Source organism: Syngnathus acus, chromosome 9 (assembly GCF_901709675.1).
Source record: "Syngnathus acus chromosome 9, fSynAcu1.2, whole genome shotgun sequence".
NCBI lineage: Eukaryota > Metazoa > Chordata > Actinopteri > Syngnathiformes > Syngnathidae > Syngnathus > Syngnathus acus.
The window spans coordinates 5340007-5352303 of record NC_051094.1 but is presented as its reverse complement, the minus strand read 5'-3'; the positions used below and the strand labels follow the sequence as shown (position 1 = coordinate 5352303).

Genomic DNA, 12297 nt, shown 5'->3' with positions numbered 1-12297 from the left:
AGGGTCACAATAACCCAAAATGGCCGACTTCCTGTATCTTTTCAAGAATGGCTTCTTGGGACTTTCAACCCGTGAAACACATTTCCACCAGTTTTTGTGTGAAAGGGGCTGTGGACTCTGTAAAATAGATGAATGCTTCAGATCAAAATGGCTGACTTCCTGCTTCTTTTCCAGAACGGCTTTCTGAGTTGTTGTTTTTTTGTGGGTTTACACATGATAGACATGTCTACCAAACTTGCCAAGTACAACAAGATTAGGGAGCAGAATTAAAAATGAAAACAACCTTCACCTTTCCCGTAATTGAGGAACCAATATGTTTTTAACACGAAGTTGTTAAAAATGGACGTTTAGCGGCAAGCCCCCCACAAACGCACTCTTCGAGTATTTCGAGAGAAATAATTTGGCGCGAGCGGGCGGCTCTAAAAGGGCGCTTGTCACTCGGCGTCCTTGTCAGCGACGTGTCAGAGTGTAATTAGCAGGCTGGCGACGGACGAGCGTCATTTCACTTTGAAATCGAAACCGGGCCGCTCCGAGGTTGTCATTAATGAGACGACTTCCTCCGTGCGTGTGCAGGAAATGGACTTTTTGGAGAGGACCACCGGTGCTTGGCGGTAATTGCAGGGGAGGGAGGGTGCAAGGGCAAAAGAAAGCAAGGGACTTGAAATTTATACCCCCTTTAAAAAAAAGAAAAAAGAAGGAAATTGTAGTTTGTTCAAGAAAGCGCAGCAGTCGTGAACTCCCCAAGTGATGAACGTGTGTGTGCATTTCAAGGCTGTTTAAACACTCGTCCGCCGGGAGCCGATCGACTAAACACACACACACGAAAGCACTACCGGCCACACTAGCTACAATCTTAAATAATTGGATGGAGATCGTAAAGAATCCAGATCCAAGAGATTTTTTTTTTTTTTTCCATGAGTCATTGTGTCAATGTTTCCAACTTAAGTGTTGCACACAGATATCATGAAAAAAACATGTCTACTTTCATGTATAAAAATATAATCCTGCTCAATCCAAACTGTGACCCTGCTGGAGGTCCACAAGATTGAAAATGGGAGGAAAAGCTCTCATACGTGTGAGAGCTAATGTTTCATCCATTTCCTTGAGTGAATCAACTTTTTTTGATGACATGTCAGGTCCCTCGTGGACTCCAGTGGACGCTTGGGGTCCCCGGATTTGTCTTCATTGTATGGAAAGGACTCGGCAAATGAAGTAAAGCTCAAGGAATTCAATATGACACTTTCAGCATGTGTGTGTGTTTGGGGAGGAGGGCAGGCAGCAGATGTTAAATCAGCACGGTGACCTCCGCATCGATTTGGCCATGCGGTCGTTCGCTGTGTGTTGACACGATGACGAACGGCAGCGGAATGGCTGGCTGGTGAGATGCAGCGGTTCCCGTGCGAGTGTCACATTGCTGACTAGCTTTGTGCATTTTGTTGCCGTCTTTGCTCTTCTTCACGCCGAAAGCACTGTGGGCGACATTGCACGCGGGCACACACACACACGCACACGCACGCACGCACACACACACACGCTTTATCACTGTAGCCATTATTTTTAATTGATGGCAAAAAAAAATCCTCACTTGTCTTATTTTACTATCTATTAGAATTCACTTCTTTCTGTTGACAGAAAAGGAACAATGTCTCCTTTTCAATCAATAAAAGCTCAGCTATACTTTTTATACCTCTTGCCTTTTTTTGTCTTTCAGTTGTGTAAGAAAAAAAGAAAAAATCTAACAAATAAAACTCCCTTTTTGCGCCACAATGGCATTTCCATGCATTAAATGTTCACTGGCCCACACTCCCTTTTCTTTTGTTGCGCAGTTTGTCAATAAGTAGCAGCGAGACTGCGACATTAGCTTTTCGACGTTAGCAAGCTTGCCGCCGGCTGGCTAGCTGTGCGTGCTCGTCACTTAATCCTCAAAAGGTCAAGTGTTTTTGGCAAGCGCATGCTTCACGCAGTGCGACCAGTCAATGGAATGATGTCATCGGCAAGACAGGAAGTGAAATATTGCCCCCTGCTTAATGACATCACATGACATCTCGCTTTTCATTTAAAGGCAAACAGCCAATAAGATGAATAGCTCGATGGGACGCCCCCGGCGTGCTTCGTCGCGACCCGTCGCCTCGACTCGGCGGCTGAATGATCGGACGCCGTGACCGACTCCCTCTGGCATGAGCGAAAACGCACCTTCTCATAATCAGCATCGTCGTCCTCCTCAATCTGGACTCCGGTGCCAGACGATTCAGCCGGTAAAAAGTCCAATAAAAGTAATAAACGTGAGTGTTGCCCGGTTGGCCGCGTACGAGCGCGCCATCATCACTCAGCATGCGGCTAATGAAAGCGGAGGCCGCCGAGATGATCTGCAAATGAGCCAATCAGTCAGCTGGGAAGAAAAGTGAGAATTAATTAGAAGCCGTGATGATGATCACCAAGATCAGTCAGTCAAAAAAGTTTCATCTTTCACTTCTCGAAGTCGATTGGGTCAGCCCGCCGAGCCAAGTGAAGTCTGATCGACGTGTCTATCATGACTCAAGTAGCGCCACAAATAAAATAAAAAATAAAAAATCAAGTAACCCCGCCCACGAAGGCCGTCTTGGGCTCGTTTTGGCCAGATTGAATATCCGGCCCGTGAACCCAGTCTTACTTATCAACTTGGAACATCTCAATCAAGCGTGGTCTCACCAAGGACACAGGAAGTCAGCCATTTTGTTTGGGTTGGTTTTGGCCTTTCTCATTGACTTCAGACCATCTGGAAGCATTTTTGAAAAGCAAAGCTCATTTTACTTGGCAACATAAAATCAGTCGATTGCAAAGATGCTGATGAGGCCAGAAAGGATTTTTTTCCCCCCAACATTTGCAGGGTTCCTTCAAATTTGGTGCACATTTAACTTGATGAATTGCTGAAACTGAATGGCGCAAGATTTGCGTGCATGTGGGTGGAGCGCGGCGGCAAAGTTTGATGACTCGCCCTAAAACGGGAAAGTCGCCCAACTCCAGCAACTTTGTGTTAATTGCTCCCGGCTTTGACTATCTGACATCTCAGCCGAGCGTCTCCTGAAAAGACTCTGGTAATCGTTGCCATCAAACGCTCTAATTAACGCTGCTTCTGTTTTGCTCCCCGCCTTTTGACAAAGCGGCGAGCGAGATGTGCGCCGGCGCTGCCCTCCCGCTTCCTCTTCCCGCTCGCCTCGCATCGGAACCATCTTCATCATCGTCGATTTGTGACGAAGACGCCAAGTCCTTGTCAGCCGCGCGCACCTGCCTCCCGCTTTCTGACGTTTCTGTCCGTGTACGACATCGCTGGTATCGGGACAAAACATCCAATGTCACAATTTGCTACGCGTTTGCCCCAAATCCGTGTGTAAGTCTGCTTTATTGTCAATTTCTTCCCATGTCAAGACGTACAAAGAGATCGAAATTACGTTTCCTACTATCCCACGGTGACAAGACATATTACACATTCAAGTAAACAATACAAAAAGTAAAAATGAGAAGGTGTGTGAATGTGTGTATGTATGTACAGTATATTACGCACATACATATACATGCAGGTGTGTCTTATCGTCATTTTTCAATTCCAGTAACAAGACAAAAGGGGAAAAAGAGAAAAGCAGCATAAAGGGCTCATTCATTGGAAAGTCTAATTGCGGCGATGTAATCTTGCTAATTGAATTAGCAGCGAGAACAGCATTAAAACAAAACATGGATGTTAGCTGATGACTTTGACAGAAGATGATGAGTCCTTTGCCAGTGAATTGATATTTGACTCATTGACAGAAAACCTGGGTAACCAACTAAGTGACTGATTGGTTGACTAACTACTGACGAGATAATCGACCGAGTAACCCACCAATGCAACTGACTCACTGTCAAACCAATTGTCAGCAAACTAGCAAACAGACTAATTTGGTATTTGATTGGAACACGACTGACTAAGTGAGCATTTAAGTGGGGGAAACAAACACGACGCACTGTTGAGCCAAAACAAAGGCGGCTTTTAACGACATAATACAAACACATATTTGCATAAGAGTTACCGTGAGACAACAAAGAAAATGATCCTGGCGAGAAAGATGAGGTGGAAATGAGGAAACGTTTGTGAGATGAATAAAATAAATTACTGGCAAAAAATTGAAGAAGCAAGTCCAGAAATGTGGTCTAGTTGTTTGCACAAATGCACTTCTTCTTAATAGCAATTGGCAATTTGCCTCACGGGCTGTTCCGTGCGACTGGCTATTAGCGTCAATAAGGTAAACAGTGTGCACAAGCACCCGCCTGACTCGACAAATTGCCTCTTTTATCACCAAAATTGGGTGCGGAGAACACAGATTGGGACCCTGAAAACATCTCCCGCTGTGAATATTATTCAACTCATTTCGCTTTTACGTCACGTGAAGATTCTCAAAAAACTAGCGGAAATTATGACACGTCGAAGGTTAAAGAGGATATTGGGATTTTTTTTAGTGGGTTGCTCTCGATTGTGTTGTGGCGGGTCACATAGCTGCGATTAACAGGTGACCGAGTTCAGGCCTTGTCCCGGTTTGGTGCCGAGTCAGGCCGAGATAGATTTCCCCCTGTGCCCGGAAACGTGTACTGCATGTATGCGATGCTGTATACTATGCAAATACTGTGTACTATAAGTGTGTGTCAATGGTTGTATATTTAGGGGAGCAGAATGTCTCCAAAGTCAATGACAAAAAATGTTTTCCTCCCGAGTGTGTGTGCGTGTGTTATGTTTCAATGTTGGGCAGCACAGATTGCAAACAAGGAATTGAAAAATGAGGCGTTTCCACCAGCAGACGACAATTGATCAACCCCAAAACATTTTTTTTTTTTGCGGTGGGAGGTGGTTTCATCCTCTTTTCCATTCTTTTTTTCATTTCCTCCCTCTGTCTTTATCCTCATATTGTTCATCTTCATATCTTGGGTTTAATGCGAGATTACAGCTAATATTGAAAATGTGACTCATTTTTACAGTAACTTTCATACAAAAAAATAAAAAAATAAATTGTGTGCCGTCACGATTTGCTTGAGTATAAAACATGATAGTGGGACTCAAACACAAATCCAAGCCACAACCGAGTGAACAAATAGCTACACGACAACCCGATGATTTTATTATTTATTCATTTCAACATTTCTTTTTCTTACTGTGAATTTTAACCAAAACTTTGACAATTGTGGTTATTACAAACAAAGATGTCTTTTTCCCCTACACTTCTTTGTGTCATTTGTGAGCTTTGCTACTTAGCATGACAACGCAATCAAACTCACACACACACACACACACATGCGCGCACACACACACTACTTTCACGTTCTTTATTTAACTGGTGTGTGTGTGTGTTTACTAGCTTGTATATTATCTGTCAGGTGCACATTTTGGTGAGTGCGTGTCCCAGGTGTTGCGGATGCGGCGTGAACGCTCGCGGCTGTGGCTATGCTAATGAAGCTTGTTGACATCACAGACATGCACACAAAGTTGTTTTTCTAGACGGGAGGAGACGTCGCACAGGGCAGACGCATGACGCAGCCTGCAATGTCTTGTGACTCTTGTGCCACACTTAAGGCCCATGACAAGTTTGACCTTTGTTTGTAGTTTGGGAAGCAAGCCACGTACTTCTTCACCAAGTTTTTCATGCGGTAAAGAATTAACTGTAATCGCACGACTGTCGAGTCCGTTGCAATGCGAAACAAGGATATTCTACATTTTATTTGGGGTGTTTGTTTTCAACAAATGAAAACAGCAGATGTCCAATGATCATCAGTGTCATCACAAAAAACATCAAAACCGAGACAAGGACATCACAAATGAATCCCAACCACATTTTTAGAAGCGTTCAATGGAAGTTTGGTGTCGAGATGAAATAATAACGAGGTAAATAAGTACGCAGCGTCTGTATAAATAAATCGGCTTGGCCAAGAAGGAGAAAAGTCACTTTTGGGATGTGTCACACTGTTCCACCAGCGCCATTAGCTTTGCCACAGTGGGAATTCTTCAAATGAATAAATGAGCATAACATCAAAATCAGGACGCAGGCACTTTCCCTATCCTGCTTAAGCGCAGCTTTCAATGGCGTCCGAATGTCCGGCCGGGTCCTCGCGAGCATGTGCGTGTGTTGAAGTTGAGGCCAAGCAAGTGTGTGTGTGTGTGTGTGTGTGTGTGTGTGTTCGCGTGTGTGTGTGTGTCAGTGCCTTGCTGAGTCTGCAGAAAAAGAATTAAGATCTTGACAAACACACACACATTTCGTCTCACCGTAACACACACTCTCTCTCTCGCTCTCTCTCTTTTGCTCTCTCTCGCTCTCTCTCTCTCACTCGCTCTCTCTCTCTCTCTCTTTCTGTGTCTGTCTCTCACGCGCACGCACGCGCACACTCACTTGCGAGGGAAATAGGATTAGATGTAGCTGAAGTTATTACAGGAAAGTGTTTTTGTTGCTGCTCTGCACCCTCACAGGTCACACATGTAGTGAGTCTGTGCGTGCGTGTGTGTGTGTGTCCTTGTCCAAATGACATTTTGTGCCTTTTGTGGCAAACTATCTCCCCGGGTTGTGCTTTCAATGTCACTGACGTCATCCAGAAAGTAGCGTCCGATTTGATAGATGCCAAAGAAATGCGTAGAATCCATTTTGAATTTCAACTGTGAATTTCCAAGTGTCCCGTCGGATGGACGACCAGCGCATCGTGCTGCACAAAAATATAGAGACAAGATCACACATACTTGTTTTTGTCCCTTTTAACAGCTCACATGATGATACCTAAACGTTATATCGTCAAGCGTTTGGTTTTAATCACGTAACGAGGCTCATTAGTCAGATCTAATTGCGAAACGGGCTGGAGGACGCCGTTAATTTGACGCACGTGTTTGTTGAATTGCCCAGCCAAAGACGTGCGAGTGTCGAAGAAAATGTTGCGTGTCAATAACAAATGCCCCAAACCCGGATGGATGACTTGGGCAAAGGCCCCTTAGCCACCACTTGTGCGCGCCTCTGGTAGGTTCTATGTCCAAATCCGGCTGGTTTGCTCCATGCAGGTAACGCAACCCTCACAAGAAGTTAAAATGACGTCCATATGTTGGAGTCTTGATTTTATTCACGCGCCATGTAAAAAACGAGGCTGGAAATTCACTCTTGTCGCTCCATCTTGGCGTTGCTCTACCTTTAGTCCGGGGATACTTTTCTTTCACCGCTCGAAAAAAAATGCACACATAAGCTTCTTTCAGCCCATTAGTGTGTGTGTGTGTGTGTGTGTGTGTGTGTGTGCATGCGTGTGAGCGTGTGTGTGTGTATAGGCCCTAATTTGATGTCTAAATAAGTGGTCGCTGCCTTCCAGGCCTTTCCTGGCAATACATCACAACGGCAACAATGGAGGCCGTCCCCGGGGAACCGCCGCTTGGCTACTCACGCACGGCCTTGTGGGAAAGGCGAAGAACGGTAAATGACACACACACACACACACACACACACACACACACACACACACACACACACACACACACACACAAGGTGTCTTTTCTGTCATTAGTGTGTAACAAAGGCAAGGTGGGTTGTCCCCACAAGAGCAAACACGCTGATGAATAATTGAAGTCTCCTTCATGTCAGCATAAGTGACAGCCTTTAAGTACATAACACATTCACACCAAGCTCACTGCAATGAAACGTAATGGAGTAGAGTTGCCTGACAGGGATACGTCTGCCTTGCCAACGCTCGTTGGAAGGCTTAAAGTTCTTCGTTTGGCGCTTTGGGGAGATGCGTAGGATCACATTGCTTGGAAAGGATGATGTAGCAATGAGCAAAATATGTGGCTCTGCATTCACAAATTGGCAGAACCTCTGTGAGTCTCACTTTTGTGCTGAGGTCAGCGCGGATTTTATTGCTAGCCTATCATTTCTTAAAGGGTGCCTGATATTTAAAGCGTAAACTGTTTTGTTATAATCTCTTTTTGCTGTCTTTTAATGTGTGTCTTTTATTTCGATATATATTAGATATAGTATTTGTGTATTTTTCTCTCTTTTTTACCGATTTTTAGATACCTTTTTTTAGATCCTTATGAGCATTCTCACTTTAGCTCTCTAATCCCAGTCGTGTACCTAATATTGTGATGGATTGAACGGATTGAGTTTTGCAAACAACACGGTCAGCCGAAGTTCAACGCCAGTTCTCACTTGACCGGCATATAGTCCTCGCCACCTCTTTTCATTTTCTTCGTCTTCTTCTCTTCCGCTTTGTTCATGTTCAATCAGTGCTGTTGGCCCGGTGATCAATTAGCGTGCCGGGGAATCAATTAAGGCAGCCGGCAGGCAAAGCAACTATTTATTTACGGAAAAAAAAAAAAGCTGATGGCGTTGATTAGGGTTTAACGCGCATAATGGACAGATAATGAAGATGGAATGAAAGGGCTGAAAGGCTTCGTCTTGGCGACAAACTCGGGCCGCCGGGAGACGTTTGCAGCATAAAGCAGCAGCCAGAGTCCATCGGGAAAAAAAAAATGTATTCCATTTAGTCACAAAGTTTCTAATATTCTCTAAGGTCTTTATATTTCTAATGATTAATGTTTCTTTGTAAGCGAATATCTTGCACTTTCTCACTTTTGAGGTCATTTCAAGTATTTGTAATGAATTCCCGAGCAAAGAGATGCTAATGCTAAATGCACTCTATTTCACGTTCTTGGTCCGACTGGAAAGCGCAGCTCGCTTTGTGACTTGAAAAGATTTCCTTCTGAAAAACGGAGAGAAAAAAGAATTTAACGTGGACATGCATAGAGCGCCACTTTGTCAGCAATTCTTTTTTTTGTTGCTTTTTTTTTGTTCTTGTCAGAGGGTTGGCTTATTTAGCCCACTTTTCCATGCGGTGGTCCCACGTACGACATTAATCTTTCATGCGATTATTTTTCTGTGAAGGCAAAGTATTCTCTTTTTTCATCTGTCCTCTTTTTTTTATCTGACACGCTGCTATTTTTCTTCTTTCATTCTCCCGCCATTTTACTACTTCATCATCTGCCGCCGCGTGACAGCGACACATTAATCCTGCCGCACGCACTCTCGTACGCACACACGCACGCACAAAAGAGCACAGGTATAAACTACTTTCAACAGATTCTGGATTCTCTAATGGGATCTTCACAAAAGGAGCGCACAGAACACCAGTGGGCGAACGCTATTCCTCTTGTTTTTAAGTGAAGACAAAATCTTTTCAAATTTACATTCATTTCCTATTTTTATGATATTCTTGCCAAATATTTGTGTGAATTTCATTTCACCTTTCATTTGTCTTCCCTTTGTGACTTAATGTATAACAATAAATATTACGGATGTCCAATAGCAGTACGAGTACTCAATTCTTGAGTAGTCACCCAAACCAATAGCAAGTACTGATACCACTTTTAATACATCTAATTCCACGGCAAAAAGATGATTTTAACAAAAATCTTCAGCTTGTTTGTTAGCGCTTTTTTGCTAACGCTTCAAGTTAGCAAACAAGCTCTAATGGAACGACGGCCTTTTCGGCAGAGGTAACAAATAATCAGCCAAACACCTCGCCTCCATTATTCAATCGACAGCAGGTGAGCGTCGGGCTGGTGGAGTGTGACCGGGTTTGGGTCGGAACCGCAGCGCCAACGGCCGTCTTTGTTTGATTCCGCATCGACTTGATTAAGCTGCCATCATTATCCTGGTTGGGAAAGCGCCGCCGCAATCGGCGTCCCCGCAGATTTTGTCTCTGGGCGAGCGGGCCCTCCAAATAAAATACACACAATATAACACAACATCAACAAAAAATCAATCCGACGCAGGGGGAGCCCAGCATTTTAAACAGAGAAACACCGCTTGCCGCCTTTCAGCCCTCCGATCGTTGCTTGACTACGGTAGCGATCAGACAAAATTCATCCTACTAGAACTTTTCCCCCAAAGAACCTAAAACGGCCGCTTCAAAACAAAATGGCTCACCTCCATAGGTGTGGCTTCTTTAGACTGTTTTTGTGGGTCAACTCGTGATAAACGTGTTTACCAAATTTTTTGCCAATTGGTGAAAACAAGAACACGTTGCCCAACAAACTCTTTAAATTGTGATGAGGACTGCTCAGGTGAGACGCCTGTGTGCATGTGCACGTGAGCATGCATGCGTGTGTGTGTGTGTGTGTGTGTGTGTGCACCTTGGACAGGAAGCGCATCCCAAGTGCAGCTGGTGAACCTCTGGGTAGCCGGCGGAAGCTCCGATTAAACCTTCCAACTTCCCAATGCGAGTCCGGATTAAAAACCCGCAGGAGTGACCTCAGCTGTCATTGACACACACACACACACACACATAATTAAAGCGTATTAAAAGGAAAGTCGATATATGTACGCCCTGCGCATATATGCATACAAATAACACATAAGTCAAACATATGGAGGTGTGAAAACACATTATGAGATATTTACATATAATAATGGACTGATCAACATACACACACGCACAATGCAGAAAGGTGCTAATTAAACATTGTGACGGGTGATGTCGCTTACAAACACCCCACCTGAAGAGTACCCACTGTGTCAACCAGCTGTCATGTCTCTCTCTCTCGCACACACACACACACACACACACACATGCACATACACATTTGCATATAAATACATTCACTCACTCACTCAATTTTCTTCAACCAAGTCATTGTATTTTAAAATAATTTCATACATTCTTTAATAAACAACTTCAATAATTTGTTGATTAATATATGGAAACTATATTTTCTGTAAATATCTGTCATATGGTCCAGAATTACATGTTTAAAACTCATTTGTTAAAGTTAGGGAAGAAAAACACGTATTTGTATTTATTTCATTAATGTTTTTTTGAAGAAATATATATCTTTTATATAACGCAGTTTTTGATTTATCAAAAAGGGTTAATTTTTTTTTTTTTTTTACTTTTCACTCATTTGAAATATCAACTTTATAATATCAGGTACTGATTTAATAAAAATTCTTTTTCAAATTCATAAATGAAAAAAGCATTGTTTCTAAGTAAGTCAGAAAAACGTTGGACGATTTATTTTTTAAATGCAGTTTTGGATTGCTCAAAAAGGCTTACTTTTTTTTTTTACTATTCACTCATTTGAAATATCAACTTTATAATACCAGGTACTAATTTAATCAAAACCATTTTTCAAATTCATAAATGAAAAAAGTATAGTTTCTAAGTAAATTAGAAAAATGTTGGGCGATTTATCTTTTTAACAATAATTTGAGTCAATTTTTTTTCTGTGAATTTAATTTTTAAGAAATGTAAGCGCACCTTCAAAAAACTACAAATAAGTTCTGAAAATCAACACCCATTTTATTTCCTATTTTGCACAGTGTCTAATTTCGCAGTTTATTTAAGACTGAAGTCAGTTTTGTTTGGGCAAACATACATACGTATAATTTCAATAATACGTCATTTTTTTCCTCTAACATCTCACCGATCCAATTTGAATGGCGCAGGATGAGTATGAACACATTCCAGTTGATTTCATCCAAGAAAAACAACAAGCAAAACAAGAGTGAATGAGGCTGCAAGTTGTTTACATCATTAACATTTCTGCCTTCACAATCAAGTGTGTTTGTGTGCGTGTGCGTGCATGCGTGTGTGCGTGCATGCGTGTGTGTGTGTGTGCATGCGTGCGTGTATCGGGGAATGCTGCAGGTCGTCTTTTAAATAATCTGCTGGGGGATAAAATGAACGATGCACCTGGAATCCCGGAGCTCATATGAGCTTGCTGCCAAGCAAACTTTCTCCTGTCTTGGCCGCCATACTACCCCAAAGTGTGTGTGTGTGTGTCCAGGTGTGCGTTCACGCCTTTCCGCGTTAATAAAGGCGGGCAGATATAGCCGTCAGCTTGCTCTGTTGATTCAGGCTGGAGGCCAAAGCGCTGGCGAATCCTGGCTTGCTGGCTGTCGGGATCCATCAGTGTCCTTCCATCTGTCCTGACGAGCCCTTCCTCCCCCACAACTGTCAGCCCCCGACTCGCATCTGCTCGCGTGTCCGCACCGGTATCTCTGATCTGTCGCGGCTAATTCCAGGGGCTTACGTTTTCCGAGAGGCTTCGCTTACTCGCGACATGGCATGCAGGCAGCGAATAACATTGGTGGCTTGCTTGGTGAAGCAGCATGTGGTTGTTCTGAGGAGATATCAAACAATTGGATGTTTGTGATCACCAGGCTGGCTGGGTCAAATGTGAAGGGAGGCATCCTAATTACCGCAATGGAGTAAATTGAATTTTGACGTACTCATTTAAACTCAAAGCGTTCTCTTGAGGGGGGGCGTAGACTA

General features: G+C 43.3%; 1 long non-coding RNA gene across 2 annotated transcripts in view; it reads left to right on the top strand.

Moving 5' to 3' along the window:
• LOC119126789 overlaps window positions 1–12297 on the top strand; it is a 56257-nt gene that overhangs the window by 3988 nt on the left and 39972 nt on the right. For both annotated transcript variants that reach the window (XR_005098696.1, XR_005098697.1), the window contains exon 2: window positions 7339–7439. This is a non-coding gene — a long non-coding RNA (uncharacterized LOC119126789). The remainder of the gene's footprint in view (window positions 1–7338; window positions 7440–12297) is intronic.